Source organism: Coregonus clupeaformis, unplaced genomic scaffold (assembly GCF_020615455.1).
Source record: "Coregonus clupeaformis isolate EN_2021a unplaced genomic scaffold, ASM2061545v1 scaf4282, whole genome shotgun sequence".
Classification (NCBI taxonomy): Eukaryota; Metazoa; Chordata; class Actinopteri; order Salmoniformes; family Salmonidae; genus Coregonus; species Coregonus clupeaformis.
The window spans coordinates 1-21,935 of NW_025537736.1; the positions used below are offsets into that span (position 1 = coordinate 1).

Genomic DNA, 21,935 nt, shown 5'->3' on the forward strand with positions numbered 1-21,935 from the left:
AAACAAATTTATTCACAAAAGTACTGCCTGGCCTTTACTAGTCATGTATTAGCTTACGGACCGATATAGGCTTCTGTAGCGCCGCTGGTTTCGGACCTCATATTGAAAGCTTGTAGGCTGCGTGTTACACAGGCAGCCCAATTCGTTTTTTTTTCCCCCACCAATTGGTTTTTTTGATCAATCACATCAGATCTTTCACATCAGATCTTTTTCAGAGCTGATCTGATTGGTCAAAAGACCAATTAGAGAAAAATAATATCAGGAATTGGGCTGCCGTGTAACTGCAGTCATAGAGACCACCAACTGATGTATAGAGAAATCTTAAAATTATCTTCTTTGGTTTAGGTCTATGAAACCTCTAACACAAATTCATTTGACTTGGTGAAAATCCGTTTTTTTGGACCTAACGCTTACTATTTTTTTCCTATGGTTTTCGTTTACAGACTGAAATGATGACCTCAATGGTAAAATTATTAATTGTGTTTATGGTTTCCTAGAAACAAGGGTGGCAACCACTTACCCCCTTGGCTCAACTTACCCGTCTCCCTACTGTCAAGATTCAAAATTGATATCATGAAAAGTGTGTTTTTGTCAAATTGAAAATTAAACTACAAGTAATTTATTATTTGAATGCATTTGCACTAAGATCTTTTAGGTGAATCTAAAACATTTCATTTTTAGATCAACTGGTGCTAGGTTCGTCGTCATGGTAATAATATAATAATATGCCATTTAGCAGGCGCTTTATCCAAAGCGATTTACAGTCATGCGTGCATACATTTTTACGTACGGTAAAGATGTTTTACTTTTTGTTTGATGGTAAAGATTTAGATCAGAACAAAGTGTTCTATCTCTGGTAATATTATATACAGAAAGCAAAGCGGGCAAAAGAGAAAAGCCAAGATTCTTCATTTTGTTAATGTTTTTTTATTTGAAAATGATGCATAGTCCCGAAAACCAGTAAAGCAAAGTGAACCCTAAAGGCCTGTGAAGCATTACTGTATGTATCTCTGTTTAAATGTGGATACCGTATAAAGTTGTCTGTTTTATTTGGTATACTGTTTTATAAGATATGTCTTTATATTGTGTTAGTTTGTTGTTAATAAAATGATATATATATATATTTATATATATACACACACACACACACATATATATAATTAAAAATATGCCATTTAGCAGACGCTTTTATCCAAAGCGACTTACAGTCATGTGTGCATACATTTTTACGTATGGATGGTCCCGGGGATCGAACCCACTACCCTGGCGTTACAAGCGCCATGCTCTACCAATTGAGCTACAGAGGACCAGAGGACTGTATATACATTTACATTTGAGTCATTTAGCAATATACAGTACCAGTCAAAAGTTTGAACACACCTACTCATTCCAGGGGTTTTCTTTATTTTTACTATTTTTTACATTGTAGAATAATAGTGAAGACATCAAAACTATGAAATAACACATATGGAATCATGTAGTAACCCAAAAAATGTGTTAAACAAATCAAAATATATTTTATAATTTTAGATTCTTCAAAGTAGCCAACCTTTGCCTTGATGACAGCTTTGCATTCTCTTGGCATTCTCTGGTGTGCAACAGACACTGACTGGCACCCTCCAGGAACTGCGAGGGAAATCATACTTGACTATGAGGGATCCCAAAGGAATAGAAGGAGGTGTGTGTTGTGTGTGTGTAGTGTTGTTTGTGTGTGTCGTGTTTTGTGTGTCCAATCCATAGCGTTTACTGCTGCTACCTTCAGAGCAGACATGTATACCAATGCTGTACCACCATCTCTCCTCCATACTGTCTCTGTCCAATAAACTTGAAACAATGAGGCTACTCCCTTTTCAAACCACATTCAAATAAACTGGGACTTTATTATTACGAAAGGGACATCGGGGTTGCGTCCCATATGGCCCTAGTGAAAAAGTAGTGCACTATTTAGGGAATAGCGTTCCATTTGAGACGCATCCCAGGACATTTAGGTACATTGTACATTCAACGACGTGAGTAGATAATCACCAACACAATCAAACATCACAATATTACAAACTATGGCCCTGATTGAGAATGAATTGTTTTCTTATTTATTCCATTATGACACAAATATCTGTTTAGGAAATTAAAGGAAAAAATCTACGTTATAAGAAGATAAACCAGGATAATACCAGGTTATTATCGTAAGAAAAAAGGATCTCAATAAGGTTGCAAAATTCGGTTGGAGGATTGCCTGAATTCTTGCTTATTCCCTCCAGATTCACGACAATATTCAACCAGGATTTCTGGGAAAACCCGGGAATTTGGGGAAAGTTAGCAGAATCTTTCAAACAATAGTGCTAAATAAGGTTAAATAAACACAGCACTTCTATACTCTAGTACTTCTCTGGCCGTTACATCACTGTACTGTAGGTTTGGGGTTAGCAGGTTTTTAGGAAAAATGGCACATTACCAGAGTAAAAAGTATCTAGAATACTAAACTAAGAATAAATACTGAATGTTTTCAATAAAAATTAATTAATTGACAAATGCTCTAATAATCACAATCTCACTACACATTAGTCGAAATGTATAAACAATCAATTTATCCTAACATGTGACTGTTTCATTTTAATCTTATAATATAAAATACATCTAGTTAGATAAGACTAGGAGTAATTAGTGCAGTCAATGCTTTAGTGGCGTCCCAAATGGCACCCTATTCCCTACATAGTGCACTACTTTTGACCATCCCCATAGACCTCTGGTCAAAAGTAGTGACTATATAGGGAATATGGGTGCAACAGCCCTAAATACCTGATTTAAAGGGAGACGCTACCTCCTTCACAAGCTCTCATCAGGAGCTCCAACATTCTCACACTAACATCCTCCCACCATCTCTCAATTCTCTGTCCTCCCTCTCTCCCTGGTCTCAGTTGATCTTGGTGGTGTTTCCAGGGGTAGATGAGTTCTCCCAGAAACAGCTTCTCTCCCCTGTTCTCTCTCCCCCATCTCTCTCCCACATCTCTCTCTCTCTCCCCCATTCTCTCTCCCCCTATCTCTCTCTCCCCAATCTCTCTATCCCCACAATCTCCCCACCCCCATCTCTCTCCCCATCTCTCCACAATCTCCCCACCCCCATCTCTCCCCAAAATCTCCCCCCATCTCTCTGCCACATCTCGCTCTCCCCTCTCTCCCCACAATCTCCCCAACCCCATCTCTCCCCTCAACCCCCCCATCTCTCTGCCCCATCTCTCTCTCTCTCCCCCACAATCCCCCACCCCCATCTTTCTCCCCCATCTCTCCTCACAATCTCCCCCATCTCTCTGCCCATCTCTCTCCCCTGGTCCTAGTCTATCTTGGTAGTCTTATGTCTCCAGGGGTAGATGAGTTCTCCCAGGAACAGCTTCTTGCAGAGGGCCAGCCAGGAGTCCTTAGGGTAACAGCTGTAGGTGGTGGTCCTGTAGGTCTGGATCACACTGCTCACCTTCAGAGGGTTAATCTGAGAGAGGGAGCGTGGGGTGGGGGGTGGGGGATGGAGAGACATAAACATGTATATAGTGAGAGTGTGTGATAAGGACCATCTAGGTCTATCTAGGAGAAAAACTGTGAATGACACGTGTGTGTATGGTTTGTCTATGTTGTTGTGGTTTTATAGGACTAAATAACAAACTGACTGCCATTTTAGCTTTTTTTGTCCAGCCACATCTGCCAAACGCCATCATGAAAGAGGACCACAATGGAAATTAGTCGTAGGTCTTTTGTGTTTATCTTCAATGATTCTTAATAAAGTGCATCATTTTGTGTGTACCTAGTTTTAAATGATTAATTAAACAAAACTAAAAAGTGGAGGAATGACAGAGAGAAAAGGAGGAGAGGAAAGAGAGAGATGAAGAGAGGAAAGAGAGAGAAGAGAGAGAGAGAGAGAGAGAGAGAGAGAGAGAGAGAGAGAGAGAGAGAGAGACAGAGAGAGAGAGAGAGAGAGAGAGTCTTACATCCATCATGAGGTGTAGAGGTGTTTCTGGTTCCTCACAGAGTCACTCTGAACTTCACACCTCTGTAGAGAACACACACATTTCAGTCAGACACAGAACAACACAGATCAGCACCTCCTCCTCATCACACCCAGGTCTCTCTAAAAATACAGAGGTCTCTCTCAACGAGACTAACCTGGTTAAATAAAGGAATAAAGAAACTACAGAACAGAACAGACAACCACAGAACAGACAACCACAGAACAAACAACCACAGAACAGACAACCACAGAACAGACAACCACAGAACAGACAACCACAGAACAAACAACCACAGAACAGACAACCACAGAACAGACAACCACAGAACAAACAACCACAGAACAGACAACCACAGAACAGACAACCACAGAACAGACAACCACAGAACAGACAACCACAGTACAGAACAGACAACCACAGAACAGACAACCACAGTACAGACAACCACAGAACAGAACAGACAACCACAGAACAGACAACCACAGAACAGACAACCACAGAACAGAACAGACAACCACAGAACAGAACAAACAACCACAGAACAGACAACCACAGAACAGACAACCACAGAACAGACAACCACAGTACAGACAACCACAGAACAGAACAGACAACTACAGAACAGACAACCACAGAACAGACAACCACAGTACAGACAACCACAGAACAGACAACCACAGTACAGAACAGACAACCACAGAACAGACAACCACAGAACAGAACAGACAACCACAGAACAGACAACCACAGAACAGACAACCACAGAACAGACAACCACAGTACAGACAACCACAGAACAGAACAGACAACTACAGAACAACCACAGAACAGACAACCACAGTACAGAACAGACAACCACAGAACAGAACAGACAACCACAGTACAGACAACCACAGAACAGAACAGACAACTACAGAACAGAACAGACAACTACAGAACAGACAACCACAGTACAGACAACCACAGAACAGACAACCACAGAACAGACAACCACAGTACAGAACAGACAACCACAGAACAGACAACCACAGAACAGACAACCACAGAACAGAACAGACAACCACAGAACAGACAACCACAGAACAGACAACCACAGTACAGACAACCACAGAACAGAACAGACAACTACAGAACAACCACAGAACAGACAACCACAGTACAGAACAGACAACCACAGAACAGAACAGACAACCACAGAACAGACAACCACAGTACAGACAACCACAGAACAGAACATACAACTACAGAACAGAACAGACAACCACAGAACAGACAACCACAGAACAGACAACCACAGTACAGACAACCACAGAACAGACAACCACAGAACAGACAACCACAGAACAGACAACCACAGAACAGAACAGACAACCACAGAACAGACAACCACAGAACAGAACAGACAACCACAGAACAGACAACCACAGTACAGAACAGACAACCACAGAACAGACAACCACAGTACAGACAACCACAGAACAGACAACTACAGAACAGAACAGACAACCACAGAACAGACAACCACAGAACAGACAACCACAGTACAGACAACCACAGTACAGACAACCACAGAACAGAACAGACAACCACAGAACAGACAACTACAGAACAGAACAGACAACCACAGAACAGACAACCACAGAACAGAACAGACAACCACAGAACAGACAACTACAGAACAGAACAGACAACCACAGAACAGACAACCACAGAACAGAACAGACAACCACAGAACAGACAACCACAGAACAGACAACCACAGAACAGACAACCACAGAACAGACAACCACAGAACAGAACAGACAACCACAGAACAGACAACTACAGAACAGAACAGACAACCACAGAACAGACAACCACAGAACAGAACAGACAACCACAGAACAGACAACCACAGAACTGACAACCACAGAACAGACAACCACAGTACAGACAACCACAGTACAGACAACCCCAGAACAGACAACCACAGAACAGACAACCACAGTACAAACAACCACAGTACAGACAACCACAGTACAGACAACCACAGAACAGACAACCACAGAACAGACAACCACAGAACAGACAACCACAGTACAGACAACCACAGTACAGACAACCACAGAACAGACTACCACAGAACAGAACAGACAACCACATAACAGAACAGACAACCACAGTACAGACCAGACAACCACAGAACAGACAACCACAGTACAGAACAGACAACCACAGAACAGAACAGACAACCACAGAACAGACAACCACAGAACAGAACAGACAACCACAGTACAGACCAGACAACCACAGAACAGACAACCACAGTACAGAACAGACAATCACAGAACAGACAATCACAGTACAGAACAGACAACCACAGAACAGACAACCACAGAACAGACAACCACAGAACAGAACAGCCAACCACAGGACAGACAACCACAGTACAGACAACCACAGAACAGAACAGACAACCACAGAACAGAACAGACAACCACAGAACAGACAACCACAGAACAGAACAGACAACCACAGAACAGAACAGACAACCACAGAACAGAACAGACAACCACAGTACAGACAACCACAGAACAACCACAGAACAGACAACCACAGAACAGACAACCACAGAACAAAACAGAATAGACAACCACAGAACAAAACAGACAACCACAGTACAAAACAGACAACCACAGAACAGAACAGGCTACCACAGTACAGACAACCACAAAACAGACAACCACAGAACAGAACAGGCAACCACAGTACAGACAACCACAGGACAGACAACCACAGTACAGACAACCACAGTACAGACAACAACAGTACAGAACAGAACAGACAACCACAGTACAGACCACCACAGGACAACCACAGAACAGACAACAACAGTACAGAACAGACAACCACAGAACAGAACAGACAACCACAGTACAGACAACCACAGAACAGACAACAACAGGACAGAACAGACAACCACAGTACAGACAACCACAGAACAGACAACAACAGTACAGAACAGACAACCACAGTACAGACAACAGTAGAGAATAGACAACCACAGAACATAACAGACAACCACAGTGCAGACAACAACAGTACAGACAACCACAGAACAGACAACCACAGTACAGACAACCACAGAACAGACAACAAAAGTACAGACAACCACAGAACATAACAGACAACCACAGTGCAGACAACAACAGAACAGACAACCACAGAACAGACAACAAAAGTACAGACAACCACAGAACAGACAACCACAGAACAGACAACCACAGTACAGACAACCACAGAACAGAACAGACAACCACAGTACAGTACATTTTTAAAACCTTTTATAAAGTTGGTTTTGTAGCATAAACTGGGAATTTGATATTTCTGACTGATATTATGATTGTCTGTTTGTTTCATATCTGCAAAGTAGTTAAAACGCTGTCAGTTCCACTAAGTCTTAACGTACATTTCCTACAATTCTACACATTTTGCCATGGGGCGTAGAGAAAATGTTGCGGTTTTAAAGCAAGTTTTCTCCAATTCTACACATTTTGCAATGGGGCGGAGATAACATATCCCTCCCTCCCACCCACCTGCCAGTCTGTAGGATCTGAAGACTCGGAGGCCCATGGCAAACAGAGGGAAGGAGTTGATGAAGTCAACACTGAGGTGGAGAACTCCCTGGAACATTACTACCACAAGGCGGAGCTAGAGAGAGAGAGAGAGAGAGAGAGAGAGAGAGAGAGAGAGAGAGAGAGACAGACAGACAGAAAGACAGTAGGGGTCAAATAATAGATATTTCATTGTCCATCGGTTAGAAGGAGAATGTTTCTGGTGCCTTTCCCAACACCCCCAGACACACACACACGTTGACAGGCCCAGGGTCAGCCTCAGGGCAGCGCCCATGGATGGACACACACACGTTGACAGGCCCAGGGTCAGCCTCAGGGCAGCGCCCATGGATGGAGAGCAATTATAGGGGATTAAATTGCCTGGCTCAGGGAGTCTTACCACGGTAAAGACCAGGTAGTATAGAGCTGTGGTTGGCAGGAGGAATGTGTGGGTGTGTGTGTGTGTGTGTGTGTGTGTGTGTGTGTGTGTGTGTGTGTGTGTGTGTGTGTGTGTGTGTGTGTGTGTGTGTGTGTGTGTGTGTGTTCTCACCATGGTAAAGACTAGGTAGTATAGAGCTGTGGTTGGCAGGAGGAACAGCAGGATGGTGAACAGCAACGTCCCGATAAACAACTAGAAAACAATACACACAAGTTAGTTCACTGTAACAAATATACACATGTTAGTTCACTGTAACAAATACACACATATTAGTTCACTGTAACAAATATACACATGTTAGTTCACTGTAACAAATATACACATATTAGTTCACTGTAACAAATATACACATGTTAGTTCACTGTAACAAATACACACATATTAGTTCACTGTAACAAATATACACACGTTAGTTCACTGTAACAAATATACACATGTTAGTTCACTGTAACAAATACACACATATTAGTTCACTGTAACAAACATACACATGTTAGTTCACTGTAACAAATATACACATGTTAGTTCACTGTAACAAATATACACATATTAGTTCACTGTAACAAATATACACATGCTAGTTCACTGTAACAAACATACACATGTTAGTTCACTGTAACAAATATACACATGTTAGTTCACTGTAACAAATATACACATGCTAGTTCACTGTAACAAATATACACATGCTAGTTCACTGTAACAAACATACACATGTTAGTTCACTGTAACAAATATACACATGTTAGTTCACTGTAACAAATATACACACGTTAGTTCACTGTAGCAAATATACACACGTTAGTTCACTCAACAAATATACACACGTTAGTTCACTATAACAAATATACACCCGTTAGTTCACTGTAACAAATATACACATGTTAGTTCACTGTAACAAATATACACCACGTTAGTTCACTGCTAACAAATATACACACGTTAGTTCACTGTAACAAATATACACACGTTAGTTCCTGTAACAAATATACACACGTTAGTTCACTGTAACAAATATACACATGTTAGTTCACTGTAACAAATATACACACGTTAGTTCACTGTAACAAATATACACACGTTAGTTCACTGTAACAAATATACACATGTTAGTTCACTGTAACAAATATACACATGTTAGTTCACTGTAACAAATATACACACGTTAGTTCACTGTAACAAATATACACACGTTAGTTCACTGTAACAAATATACACATGTTAGTTCACTGTAACAAATATACACACGTTAGTTCACTGTAACAAATATACACACGTTAGTTCACTGTAACAAATATACACACGTTAGTTCACTGTAACAAATATACACATGTTAGTTCACTGTAACAAATATACACACGTTAGTTCACTGTAACAAATATACACACGTTAGTTCACTGTAACAAATATACACATGGGTTAAACTGTCCATCCTACATTCAAGTATGTACATTTGATAATGTAAAGTGTGCGACTGAGTCAAGTGTGAGTATACCTGGCATAGATGTGGGGTGTGTGTGTGTGTGTGTGTGTGTGTGTGTGTGTGTGTGTGTGTGTGTGTGTGTGTGTGTGTGTGTGTGTGTGTGTGTGTGTGTGTGTGTGTGTGTGTGTGTACCTGTGACATTTGTGTGTGTCCGTCCATCTGTGTGTCCATACCTGTGATCGTGTGTGTGTGTGTGTGATAGGTGTGTGTGTGATAGTGTGTGACAGGTGTGTGTGTGTGTGATAGGTGTGTGTGTGTGTGCGTGATAGGTGTGTGTGTGTAGGTGTGTGTGTGATAGGTGTGTGTGTGTGTGATAGGTGTGTGTGTGATAGGTGTGTGTGTATAGGTGTGTGTGTGCGAGGTGTGTGTGTGTGTGTGTGTGATAGTGTGTGTGTGTGATAGGTGTGTGTGTGATAGTGTGTGTGTGTGTTGTGTGTGTGTGTGTGGTGTGTGTGTGTGTGTGTAGGTGTGTGTGTGTGTGATAGTGTGTGTGTGATGAGGTGTGTGTGTGTGTGATAGTGTGTGTGTGTGATAGGTGTGTGTGTGATAGGTGTGTGTGGGTGTGTGGTGAATGTGTGTGTGTGTGATACGTGTGTGTGTGTGTGTATGGTGTGTGTGTGTATAGGTGTGTGTGTGATAGGTGTGTGTGTGTGTGTGATAGTGTGTGTGTGTGTGAAGTGTGTGTGTATATGTGTGGTGTGTGTTGATATGTGTGTGTGATAGGTGTGTGTGTGATAGGTGTGTGTGTATAGGTGTGTGTGTGAATGTGTGATAGTGTGTGTGTGTGATAAGTGTGTGTGTTGTGTGTGTGTGTGTGATAGTGTGTGTGTTAGGTGTGTGTGTGGTGTGTGTGTGTGTGATAGGTGTGTGTGTGTGTGATAGGTGTGTGTGTGTGTGTGATAGTGTGTGTGATGTGTGTGTGTGAGGTGTGTGTGTGTGGTGTGTGTGTGATAATGTGTGTGTGTGTGTGTGTGTGATGTGTGTGTGTGTGTGTGTGATAGTGTGTGTGATAGTTGTGTGTGTGGGGTGTGTGTGATAGGTGTGTGTGTGTGTGTGTGTGATAGGTGTGTGTGTGTGTGTGATGGTTGTGTGTGTGTGTGTGTATGTGTGTGTGTGATAGGTGTGTGTGTGATAGGTGTGTGTGTGTGTGATACGTGTGTGTGGTGTGTGTGTGATAGGTGTGTGTGTGATAGTGTGTGTGTGATAGTGTGTGTGTGTGTGATACGTGGTGTGTGTGTGTGTGTGATGGTGTGTGTGTGTGTGGTGTGTGTGTGTGATAGTGTGTGTGATAGGGGGTGTGTGTGATAGGTGTGTGTGTGTGTGTGATAGGTGTGTGTGTGTGTGTGATAGTGTGTGTGTGATAGGGTGTGTGTGTGTGATAGGTGTGTGTGTTAGGGTGTGTGTGTGTGACAGGTGTGTGTGTGGTGTGGTGTGTGTGTAGAGTGTGTGTGTATAGGTGTGTGTGTGTGTGTGTGTGTGTGATAGGTGTGTGTGTGATGGTGTGTGTGTGTTGTGTGTGTGTGTGTGTAAGGTGTGTGTGTGTGATAGGTGTAGGTGTGTGTGATAGGTGTGTGTGTGTGTTGTGTGTGTGTGATAGTGTGTGTGTGTGTGATACGGTGTGTGTGTGTAGGGTGTGTGTGTGATAGTGTGTGTGTGTGTGTGATACGTGTGTGTGTGTGTGTGATAGGTGTGTGTGTGTGTGATAGGTGTGTGTGTGATAGGTGTGTGTGTGATAGGTGTGTGTGTGATAGGTGTGTGTGTGTGTGATAGGTGTGTGTGTGTGTGTGTGATAGGTGTGTGTGTGTGTGATAGGTGTGTGTGTGATATGTGTGTGTGTGTGTGTGTGATAGGTGTGTGTGTGATAGAGTGTGTGTGATAGGGTGTGTGTGATAGGTGTGTGTGTGATAGGTGTGTGTGTGATAGTGTGTGTGTGTGTGTGTGTGTGTGTGTGATAGGTGTGTGTGATAAGTGTTTGTGTGTATAAGTGTGTGTGTGATCATGTGTGTGTGTGTGTGTGATAGGTGTGTGTGTGATAGTGTGTGTGTGATAGGGTGTGTGTGTGTGTGATAGGTGTTTGTGTGATAGGTGTGTGTGATAGGGTGTGTGATAATGTTTGTGTGATAGGTGTGTGTGTGTGATGCGTGTGTGTGTGTGATAGGTGTGTGTGTGATAGGTGTGTGTGTGATAGGTGTGTGTGTGTGATAGGTATTTGTGTGATAGGTGTGTGTGATTGGTGTGTGTGTGATGGGAGTGTGGGTGTGTGTGTGATTAGGTGTGTGTGTGTGTATGGGTGTGTGTGTGTGATAGGTGGTGTGTGTGTGATAGGTGTGTGTGTGATAGGTGTGTGTGTGTGGGTGTGTGGAGTGTTGTGTGTGGTAGGTGTGTGTGTGTGTGATAGGTGTGTGTGTGATAGGTGTGTGTGTGTGTGATGTGTGTGTGTGATAGGTGTGTGTGTGATAGGTGTGGGTGTGTGTGATACGGGTGTGTGATCGTGTGTGTGTGTGATAGTGTGTGTGTGATAGGTGTGTTGAAGGTGTGTGTGTGGATCGGGGTGTTGTGTGTGTGTGATAGGGGTGTGTGTGTGTGATAGGTGTGTGTGTGTGTGATACGTGTGTGTGTGTGTGATAGGTGTGTGTGTGTGATAGAGTGTGTGTGATAGGTGTGTGTGTGATAGGTGTGTGTGTGATAGGTGTGTGTGTGTGTGATGGGGTGTGTGTGTGTGTGTGTGTGTGTGTGATAGGTGTGTGTGTGTGTGATAGGTGTGTGTGTGATAGGTGTGTGTGTGTGTGATAGGTGTGTGTGATAGTGTGTGTGATAGTGTGTGTGTTGATAGGTGTGTGTGTGATGTGTGTGTGTGAGGTGTGTGTGTGATAATTGTGTGTGTGATAGGTGTGTGTGTGTGTGTGTGTGTGTGTGTGTGTGTGATAGGTGTGTGTGTGTGTGATAGGTGTGTGTGTGATAGGTGTGTGTGTGTGTGATAGGTGTGTGTGTCGATAGGTGTGTGTGTGATGTGTGTGTGTGATAGGTGTGTGTGTGTGTTGTGTGTGTGTGTGTGTGATAGGTGTGTGTGTGTGTGTGGTGTGTGTGTGATAGGTGTGTGTGTGATAGGTGTGTGTGTGATAGGTGTGTGTGTGTGTGATAGGTGTGTGTGTGTGTGTGATAGGTGTGTGTGTGTGTGATAGGTGTGTGTGTGATAGGTGTGTGTGTGTGTGATAGGTGTGTGTGTGATAGGTGTGTGTGTGATAGGTGTGTGTGTGATAGGTGTGTGTGTGTGTGATACGGTGTGTGTGTGTGTGATAGGTGTGTGTGTGTGTAGGTGTGTGTGTGTGTGTGTGATAGGTGTGTGTGTGTGTGATAGGTGTGTGTGTGATAGGTGTGTGTGTGATAGGTGTGTGTGTGTGTGATAGGTGTGTGTGTGTGATGGTGTGTGTGTGTGTGTGATAGGTGTGTGTGTGATAGGTGTGTGTGTGATAGGTGTGTGTGGATAGGTGTGTGTGTGATAGTGTGTGTGTGATGTGTGTGTGTGTGTGTGTGTTGGGTGTGTGTGATAGTGTGTGTGTGTGTGTGGTGTGTGTGTGTGATAGGTGTGTGTGTGTGTGATAGGTGTGTGTGTGATAGGTGTGTGTGTGATAGGTGTGTGTGTGTGTGTGATACGTGTGTGTGTGTGTGTGATAGGTGTGTGTGTGTGTGATAGGTGTGTGTGTGATAGGTGTGTGTGTGTGTGTGTGTGATAGGTGTGTGTGTGTGTGATAAGGTGTGTGTGTGTGTGATAGGTGTGTGTTGTGACTAGGTGTGTGTGATAGGTGTGTGTGTGTGTGATAGGTGTGTGTGTGTGATGGGTTGTGTGTGTGTGTGATAGGTGTGTGTGTGTGATACGTGTGTGTGTGTGTGTGATAGGTGTGTGTGTGTGTGATAGGTGTGTGTGTGTGTGTGTGATACGTGTGTGTGTGTGTGTGATAGGTGTGTGTGTGTGTGATAGGTGTGTGTGTGATAGGTGTGTGTGTGATAGGTGTGTGTGTGATAGGTGTGTGTGTGTGTGATAGGTGTGTGTGTGTGTGTGTGGTGTGTGTGTGTGTGATAGTGTGTGTGTGATAGTGTGTGTGTGTGTGATAGGTGTGTGTGTGATAGGTGTGTGTGTGATAGGTGTGTGTGTGTGGTGTGTGTGTGATAGGTGTGTGTGTGTGATACGTGTGTGTGTGTGTGTGGTAGGTGTGTGTGTGTGATAGGTGTGTGTGTGTGTGTGATAGGTGTGTGTGTGTGATAGGTGTGTGTGTGATAGGTGTGTGTGTGTATGCGTGTGTGTGTGTGTGATGGTGTGTGTGTGTGATATGTGTGTGTGTGTGTGTTGTGTGTGTGTGTGATAGGTGTGTGTGTGTGTACAGGTGTGTGTGTGAGGTGTGTGTGTGATAGGTGTGTGTGTGATAGGGTGTGTGTGTGTGATAGGTGTGTGTGTGTGTGTGTTGTGTGTGTGTTGATAGGTGTGTGTGTGATAGGTGTGTGTGGTTTGTGTGATAGTGTGTGTGTGATACGTGTGTGTGTGTGATATGTGTGTGTGATACGTGTGTGTGATAGGTGTTTGTGTGATAGGTGTGTGTGTGATACGTGTGTGTGTGTGTGTGTGATAGGTGTGTGTGTGATAGGTGTGTGTGTGATAGGTGTGTGTGTGTGTGATAGGTGTTTGTGTGAGGTGTGTGTGATATTAGTGTGTGTGTGATAGGTGTGTTTGTGTGATAGGTTGTGTGTGTGATACGGTGTGTGTGTGATAGGTGTGTGTGTGTGTGTGTGTGTGTGTGTGATAGGTGTGTGTGTGATAGGTGTGTGTGTGATTGGTGTGTGTGTGTGATAGGTGTGTGTGATAGGGTGTGTGTGATACGTGTGTGTGTGTGTGATAGGTGTGTGTGTGATAGGGTGTGTGTGTGATAGGTGTGTGTGTGTAGGTTGTGTGTGTGTGATAGGTGTGTGTGTGATAGGTGTGTGTGTGTGTGTGATAGGTGTGTGTGTGTGTGATAGGTATGTGTGTGTGTTATAGTGTGTGTTGTGTGTGTAGGTGTGTGTTGTGTGTGTGTGTGTGATAGTGTGTGTGTGATGGTGTGTGTGTGATAGGTGTGTGTGTGTGGTGTGTGTGTGATAGGTGTGTGTGTGTGTGATGGTGTGTGTGTGTGATAGGTGTGTGTGTGTGATGGTGTGTGTGATTGTGTGTGTGTGTGTGGGGTGGTGGTAGTAGGTGTGTGTGGAGTGTGTGTGATAGGTTGTGTGTGTGTGTGTTTAGGTGTGTGTGTGTGTTGATGTGGGTGGGTGTGTGTGTGATAGGTGTGTGTGTGTGATAGTGTGTGTGTGTGTGTGATAGGTGTGTGTGTGTGTGATATTATTGTGTGATAGGTGTGTGTGTGTTAGGTGTGTGTGGTGTGTGTGTGTTGAAGTGTGTGTGTGTGTGTGTGTGATAGGTGTGTGTGTGTGATAGGTGTGTGTGTGTGTGTGTGTGTGAAATGTGTGTGTGTAATGTGTGTGTGTGTGATAGTTTGTGTGTGATAGGTGTGTGTGTGTGGTATGTGTGTGATAGTGTGTGTGTGTGTGATAGGTGTGTGTGTGTGTGATAGGGTGTGTGTGATAGGTGTGTGTGGTGTGTGTGTTATGTGTGTGTGTGTGTGATAGGTGTGTGTGTGTGTGTGTGATAGTGTGTGTGTGGGTGTGTGTGTGATAGGTGTGTGTGTGATAGGTGTGTGTGTGTGTGATACGGTGTGTGTGTGTGTGTGATAGGTGTGTGTGTGTGTGATAGGTGTGTGTGGTGTGTGTGTGTGATAGGTGTGTGTGTGATAGGTGTGTGTGTGATAGGTGTGTGTGTGATAGGTGTGTGTGTGATAGGTGTGTGTGTGTGTGATAGGTGTGTGTGTGTGTGTGATAGTGTGTGTGTGTTATAGGTGTGTTGTGTGTGTGTGATGGTGTGTGTGTGATAGTGTGTGTGTGTGTGTAGTGTGTGTGGTGTGTGTGTGAGGTGTGTGTGTGTGTGTGATAGGTGTGTGTGTGTGTGATAGGTGTGTGTGTGTGTGTGATAGCGTGTGTGTGTGTGTGTGTGATAGGTGTGTGTGTGATAGGTGTGTGTGTGTGATAGGTGTGTGTGTGATAGGTGTGTGTGTGTGTGTGTGTGTGTGTGTGTGATAGGTGTGTGTGTGTGTGTGTGTGTGTGTGTGATAGGTGTGTGTGTGTGTGGTGTGTGTGTGATAGTGTGTGTGTGATAGGTGTGTGTGTGATAGTGTGTGTGTGATAGTGGGTGTGTTATGGGTGTGTGTGGTGTGATAGGTATGTGTGTGTGAGTGTGTGTGTGTGTAGTGTGTGTGTGTGTGGGTGTGGTATGTGTGTGTGTAGGTGTGTGTGTGATAGGTGTGTGGGTGTGTGTGTGTGTGGTGTGTGTGTGTGTGATAGGTGTGTGTGTGTGTGGTGTGTGTGTGGGTGTGTGTGTGGGTGTGTGTGTGTGTAGGTGTGTGTGTGTGTGATAGGTGTGTGTGTGATAGGTGTGTGTGTGATAGGTGTGTGTGTGTGATAGGTGTGTGTGTGATAGTGTGTGTGTGTGATAGGTGTGTGTGTGTGGTGTGTGTGTGTGGTGTGTGTGTGATAGTGTGTGTGTGTGTGTGTGATATGTGTGTGTGTGTGATAGGTGTGTGTGTGATAGGTGTGTGTGTGATAGGTGTGTGTGTGATAGGTGTGTGTGTGTGTGTGATAGGTGTGTGTGTGTGGAGTGTGTGTGTGTGGTGTGTGTGTGGAGGTGTGTGTGTGATAGGTGTGTGTGTGTGAGTGTGTGTGTGATAGTGTGTGTGTGGTGGTGTGTGTGTGAATGTGTGTGATGTGTGTGTGTGTGATAGGTGTGTGTGTGTGGGTGTGTGTGTGTGATAGGTGTGTGTAGTGTGTGTGATAGGTGTGTGTGTGTTGGGTGTGTGTGATGGTGTGTGTGTGTTGTGTGTGTGTGATGTGTGTGTGTGATAGGTGTGTGTGTGTGATAGGTGTGTGTGTGATAGGTGTGTGTGTGATAGGTGTGTGTGTGATAGGTGTGTGTGTGTGTGTGTGTGTTGTGTGATAGGTGTGTGTGATAGGTGTGTGTGTGTGTGATAGAGTGTGTGTGTGTGTGATAATTGTGTGTGTGTGATAGGTGTGTGTGATAGGGTGTGTGTGTGTGTGATAGTGTGTGTGTGATGGTGTGTGTGTGATAGGTGTGTGTGTGTGTGGTGTGTGTGTGTGGTGTGTGTGTGTGTGATAGTGTGTGTGTGTGTGTGGGTGTGTGTGTGTGTGATGGTGTGTGTGTGATAGGTGTGTGTGTGTGTTGTGTGTGTGTGTGTGATAGTGTGTGTGTGTGTGTGTGTGTGTGTGTGATATGTGTGTGTGTGGATAGGTGTGTGTGTTAGGTGTGTGTGTGATAGGTGTGTGTGTGATAGGTGTGTGTGTGTGTGGTGTGTGTGTGTGTGTGTGTGATAGGTGTGTGTGTGTGTGATGTGTGTGTGTGTGATAGGGTGTGTGTGTGTGTTAGTGTGTGTGTGTGTGATAGGTGTGTGTGTGATATGGTGTGTGTGTGATAGGTGTGTGTGATAGGTGTGTGTTGTGTGTGTGTGTGTGTGTGATAGGTGTGTGTGTGTGTGATAGGTGTGTGTGTGATATGTGTGTGTGATGGTGTGTGTGTGATAGGTGTGTGTTATAGGTGTGTGTGTGTATGTGTGTGTGTGTGATATGTGTGTGTGTGTGGTGTGTGTGTGTGTGATAGGTGTGTGTGTGTGTGATGTGTGTGTGTGATAGGTGTGTGTGTGTGTGTGTTAGTGTGTGTGTGATGGTGTGTGTGTGATAGGTGTGTGTGTGTGTGATAGGTGTGTGTGTGATCGGTGTGTGTGTGTGTGTGTGTGTGTGTGTGATAGTGTGTGTGTGTGATAGGTGTGTGTGTGTGTGATAGGTGTGTGTGTGTGTGTGATAGGTGTGTGTGTGTGTGATAGGTGTGTGTGTGATAGGTGTGTGTGTGATAGGTGTGTGTGTGATAGGTGTGTGTGTGATAGGTGTGTGTGTGATAGGTGTGTGTGTATGTGTTTGTGTGATAGGTGTGTGTGTGATACGTGTGTGTGTGAATACGTGTGTGTGTGTGATACGTGTGTGTGTAGGTGTTTGTGTGATATGTGTGTGATACGTGTGTGTGTGTGTGTGATAGGTGTGTGTGTGATAGGTGTGTGTGTGATAGGTGTGTGTGTGATAGGTGTGTGTGTGATAGGTGTGTGTGTGATAGGTGTGTGTGTGATAGGTGTGTGTGTGATAGGTGTTTGTGTGATAGGTGTGTGTGTGATACGTGTGTGTGTGTGATACGTGTGTGTGTGTGATACGTGTGTGTGATAGGTGTTTGTGTGATAGGTGTGTGTGTGATACGTGTGTGTGTGTGTGTGATAGGTGTGTGTGTGATAGGTGTGTGTGTGATAGGTGTGTGTGTGATAGGTGTGTGTGTGATAGGTGTGTGTGTGATTGTGTGTGTGTGTGTGATAGGTGTGTGTGTGTGATAGGTGTGTGTGTGATAGGTGTGTGTGTGATAGGTGTGTGTGTGATAGGTGTTTGTGTGATAGGTGTGTGTGTGATACGTGTGTGTGTGTGATAGGTGTGTGTGTGTTGGTGTGTGTGTGATAGGTGTGTGTGTGATAGTGTGTGTGTGATAGGTGTGTGTGTGTAGGTGTTTGTGTGATAAGTGTGTGTGTGATACTGTGTGTATGTGATACGTGTGTGTGTGTGATACGTGTGTGTGATAGGTGTGTGTGTGATAGGTGTTTGTGTGATAGGTGTGTGTGTGATACGTGTGTGTGTGTGTGTGATAGGTGTTTGTGTGATAGGTGTTTGTGTGATAGGTGTGTGTGTGATACGTGTGTGTGTGTGTGTGTGATAGGTGTGTGTTTGATACGTGTGTGTGTGTGATAGGTGTGTGTGTGACAGGAGTGTGTGTGATAGGTGTGTGACTACCTGGTCCAGGTCATAAGAGCAGGAGTCTACTCTCTGTCTGAGGACGTTCCATTTCTTCCCTCTGAACAGCCTCCACAGAGAGGACAGACCATACACCTTCAAACAGTACAGTCTAGAGAGGGAGAGGAGGAGGGAGGGGGAGGGAGGGAGGGGAGAGAGAGAGGAGGGGAGGGAGGGGGAGGAGGGGGGAGAGAGGGGGAGAGAAGAGGGAGAGAGGAGGGAGGGGGAGAGAGGGGGAGAGAGGGAGAGGAGGAGGGAGGGGATAGAGGAGGTGAGAGAACAGATGAGAGAGAGAGAGGGGAAAGGGGGAGAGATATAGAAAGGAGAGATGGAGAGAGAGCGAGAGCGAGAGAGAGAGAGAGAGAAGGAAGATATTTTTTGCCTCCATACATATTTAATAAGTCCCTCTGTAAATGACATGCTGAGAGCTCCTCACACATAATTTACTAAAAGGGGAAACAGTTCATCATAATGTTCACAGGGCTGAGAGGAGGTACATATATCATTGATATAGAGTACCCTCCGTAAGTACTAGGACAGTCAAGCTTTCTTTCTTCTTTTGGCTCTATATTCCAAAATGTTTCTAAAAACTTGATGTAATCACTCAAACGTGCTATGAATATGGGACCAAATACTTTTTACTACTTTAATACACATAAGTGAATTTGTCCCAATACTTTTGGTCCCCTAAAATGGGGTTCACCCGATATGATTGAAGACCCCCTCAAATTAAAGCTGACAGTCTGCACTTTTAACCTCATAGTCATAACTTCATTTGATTTCAAATTCAAACTTTTAGAGCCAAAGTAATACAAAATGCTTCACTGTCCCAAATGGCTCCCTACTCACTGTAACACTGAGTGTGTTCCAAATGGCTCCCTACTCACTGTAACACTGAGTGTGTTCCAAATGGCTCCCTACTCACTGTAACACTGAGTGTGTTCCAAATGGCTCCCTACTCACTGTAACACTGAGTGTGTTCCAAATGGCTCCCTACTCCCTGTAACACTGAGTGTTTCCAAATGGCTCCCTACTCCCTGTAACACTAGAGTGTGTTCCAAATGGCTCCCTACTCCCCTGTAACACTGAGTGTATTCCAATGGCTCCTACTCACTGTAACACTGAGTGTGTTCCAAATGGCTCCTACTCACTGTAACACTGAGTGTGTTCCAAATGGCTCCCTACTCACTGTAACACTGAGTGAGTCCTAAATGGCTCCCTACTCACTGTAACACTGAGTGTGTTCCAAATGGCTCCCTACTCACTGTAACACTGACTGAGTCCCAAATGGCTCCCTACTGTACTCCCTGTATAGTCCCTTATTATAGGGAGCCATTTGGGACGGAGACACTCCCTCAGACAGGCCAGACTTCGACACTGGGTTCAGTAGCATTTGGACATGAATCAGTCAGATCAAGAGGCGTTTCATAATGATGCTTTGTTAGTGTTACAGCACACACACACACACACACACACACACACACACACACACACACACACACACACACACACACACACACTAGAGAACGACCCGTATGGATCTTTTAGGACCGATGCAGATTTTTTGGGGGGGGGTCAAGGTGGTGGACGTTTTATGCCGATATTCAATCAAATCTGAAAATTCTGATGACAAAATTCCCCAGAGACAGCCATGTACGCATTAATTTATTATATTAAAACAATGATTATTAAAAAATATCGTAAAAAAATAAAATATCTAACATAATGGTAATAATTTTCTTTGAATGGTAGATCTCTTAATAAAATGGGTAAATCGAGATGGCATAGGCCTACTCACATTACAGGTGAATGCATATTCAATAGGAGTGTGTACATGCATTGAGACAAGGGCGAAATTGTGGTGTAGATATAGTGGGAACGAACAGTCTGGTGGTCCTCCCCCGGAGTTTCTTTTGACATTTTTAAATGCATTTTCTGCAATTCTACACAGTTTGACATTACTCATTATGCCTATAAAGAGGAGTATTTTTGAGGGTATTTTGAGGGTATTTTGAAAACACAGGATAAGTGGAAGGATAAATTCGTCACTATCATTAATGAAGGTATTTCAACGCAAATATTAAGAATACACAAAAAGATAAGAGTTGTATTATAGTTGGAGTTCACCTACTTTATTAGACCCAGTCCACATCTCTTTTTAAATATAATTGAGTGTGAACATACCGACGAACAAAGACTGACTGTCGTTGAATGTGGATCCCGACTCCGGAGTCTGTCAGCATCCACTGGTCATTCTGAAAGTTTTTCTTCTATTGACAGAAATGCAGAGGACAACGTATACTGTTTTTGGACGTTCGTTTTAGCCTGCCAGGGTTCGGGTCAGAGCCAGTAGCGCTTTCATCTCGTTAAACTCGATGGAGTAGCCCAACATTTTTTTCAGCCAACAGGAAAACCAGAACGAATGCACCGTCAGCTGGCTGGTGTGTTTACGGACATATTCAATCTCTCCCTATCCCAGTCTGCTGTCCCCACATGCTTCAAGATGGCCACCATTGTTCCTGTACCCAAGAAAGCAAAGGTAACTGAACTAAATGACTATTGCCCCGTAGCACTCACCTCTGTCATCATGAAGTGCTTTGAGAGACTAGTCAAGGATCATATCACCTCTACATTACCTATCACCCTAGACCCACTTCAATTTGCTTACCGCCCCCAGTAGATCCACAGACGATGCAATCGCCATCACACTGCACACTGCCCTATCCCATCTGGACAAGAGGAATACCTATGTAAGAATGCTGTTCATTGACTATAGCTCAGCATTCAACACCATAGTACCCTCCAAGCTCATCATTAAGTCGAGGCCCTGGGTCTGAACCCCGCCCTGTGCAACTGGGTCCTGGACTTCCTGACGTGCCGCCCCCAGGTGGTGAAGGTAGGAAACAACATCTCCACTTCGCTGATCCTCAACACTGGGTGGCCCCACAAGGGTGCGTGCTCAGCCCCCCTCCTGTACTCCCCTGTTCACCCACGACTGCGTGGCCACACACACACGCCTCAACTCAATCATCAAGTTTGCAGACGACACAACAGTAGTAGACTTGATTACCAACAATGACGAGACAGCCTACAGGGAGGAGGTGAGGGCTCTGGGAGTGTGGTGCCAGGAAAATAACCTCTCCTCAAATAACAAAACAAAAGAGATGATCGTGGACTTCAGGAAACAGCAGAGGGTGCACCCCTATCCACATCGATTGGGACTGCAGTGGAGAAGGTGAAAGCTTCATGTTCCTTGGCGTACACATCACTGACAAACTGAAATGGTCCACCCACGAGACAGTTGTGGTAAAAGGCGAACAGAGCTTCTTCAACCTCAGGAGGCTGAAGAAATTTGGCTTGGCACCTAAAACCCTCACAAACCTTTACAGGCCGCACAGTGAGAGCATCCTGTCGGGCTGTATCACCGCCTGGTATGGCAACTGCACCGCCCGCAA

The 21,935-nt window shown here is 44.3% G+C and overlaps 1 long non-coding RNA gene across 1 annotated transcript; it reads right to left on the bottom strand.

Annotated features, from left to right (window-relative positions):
* Positions 1-7,565: 7,565 nt before the first annotated feature.
* On the bottom strand, positions 7,566-18,586 carry LOC123490650. The gene is made up of 3 exons (XR_006660998.1): positions 18,481-18,586; positions 8,139-8,219; positions 7,566-7,685 (listed from the first exon to the last, which is right to left on the bottom strand). It is a non-coding gene; the product is annotated as an uncharacterized LOC123490650 (long non-coding RNA).
* Positions 18,587-21,935: the final 3,349 nt, after the last annotated feature.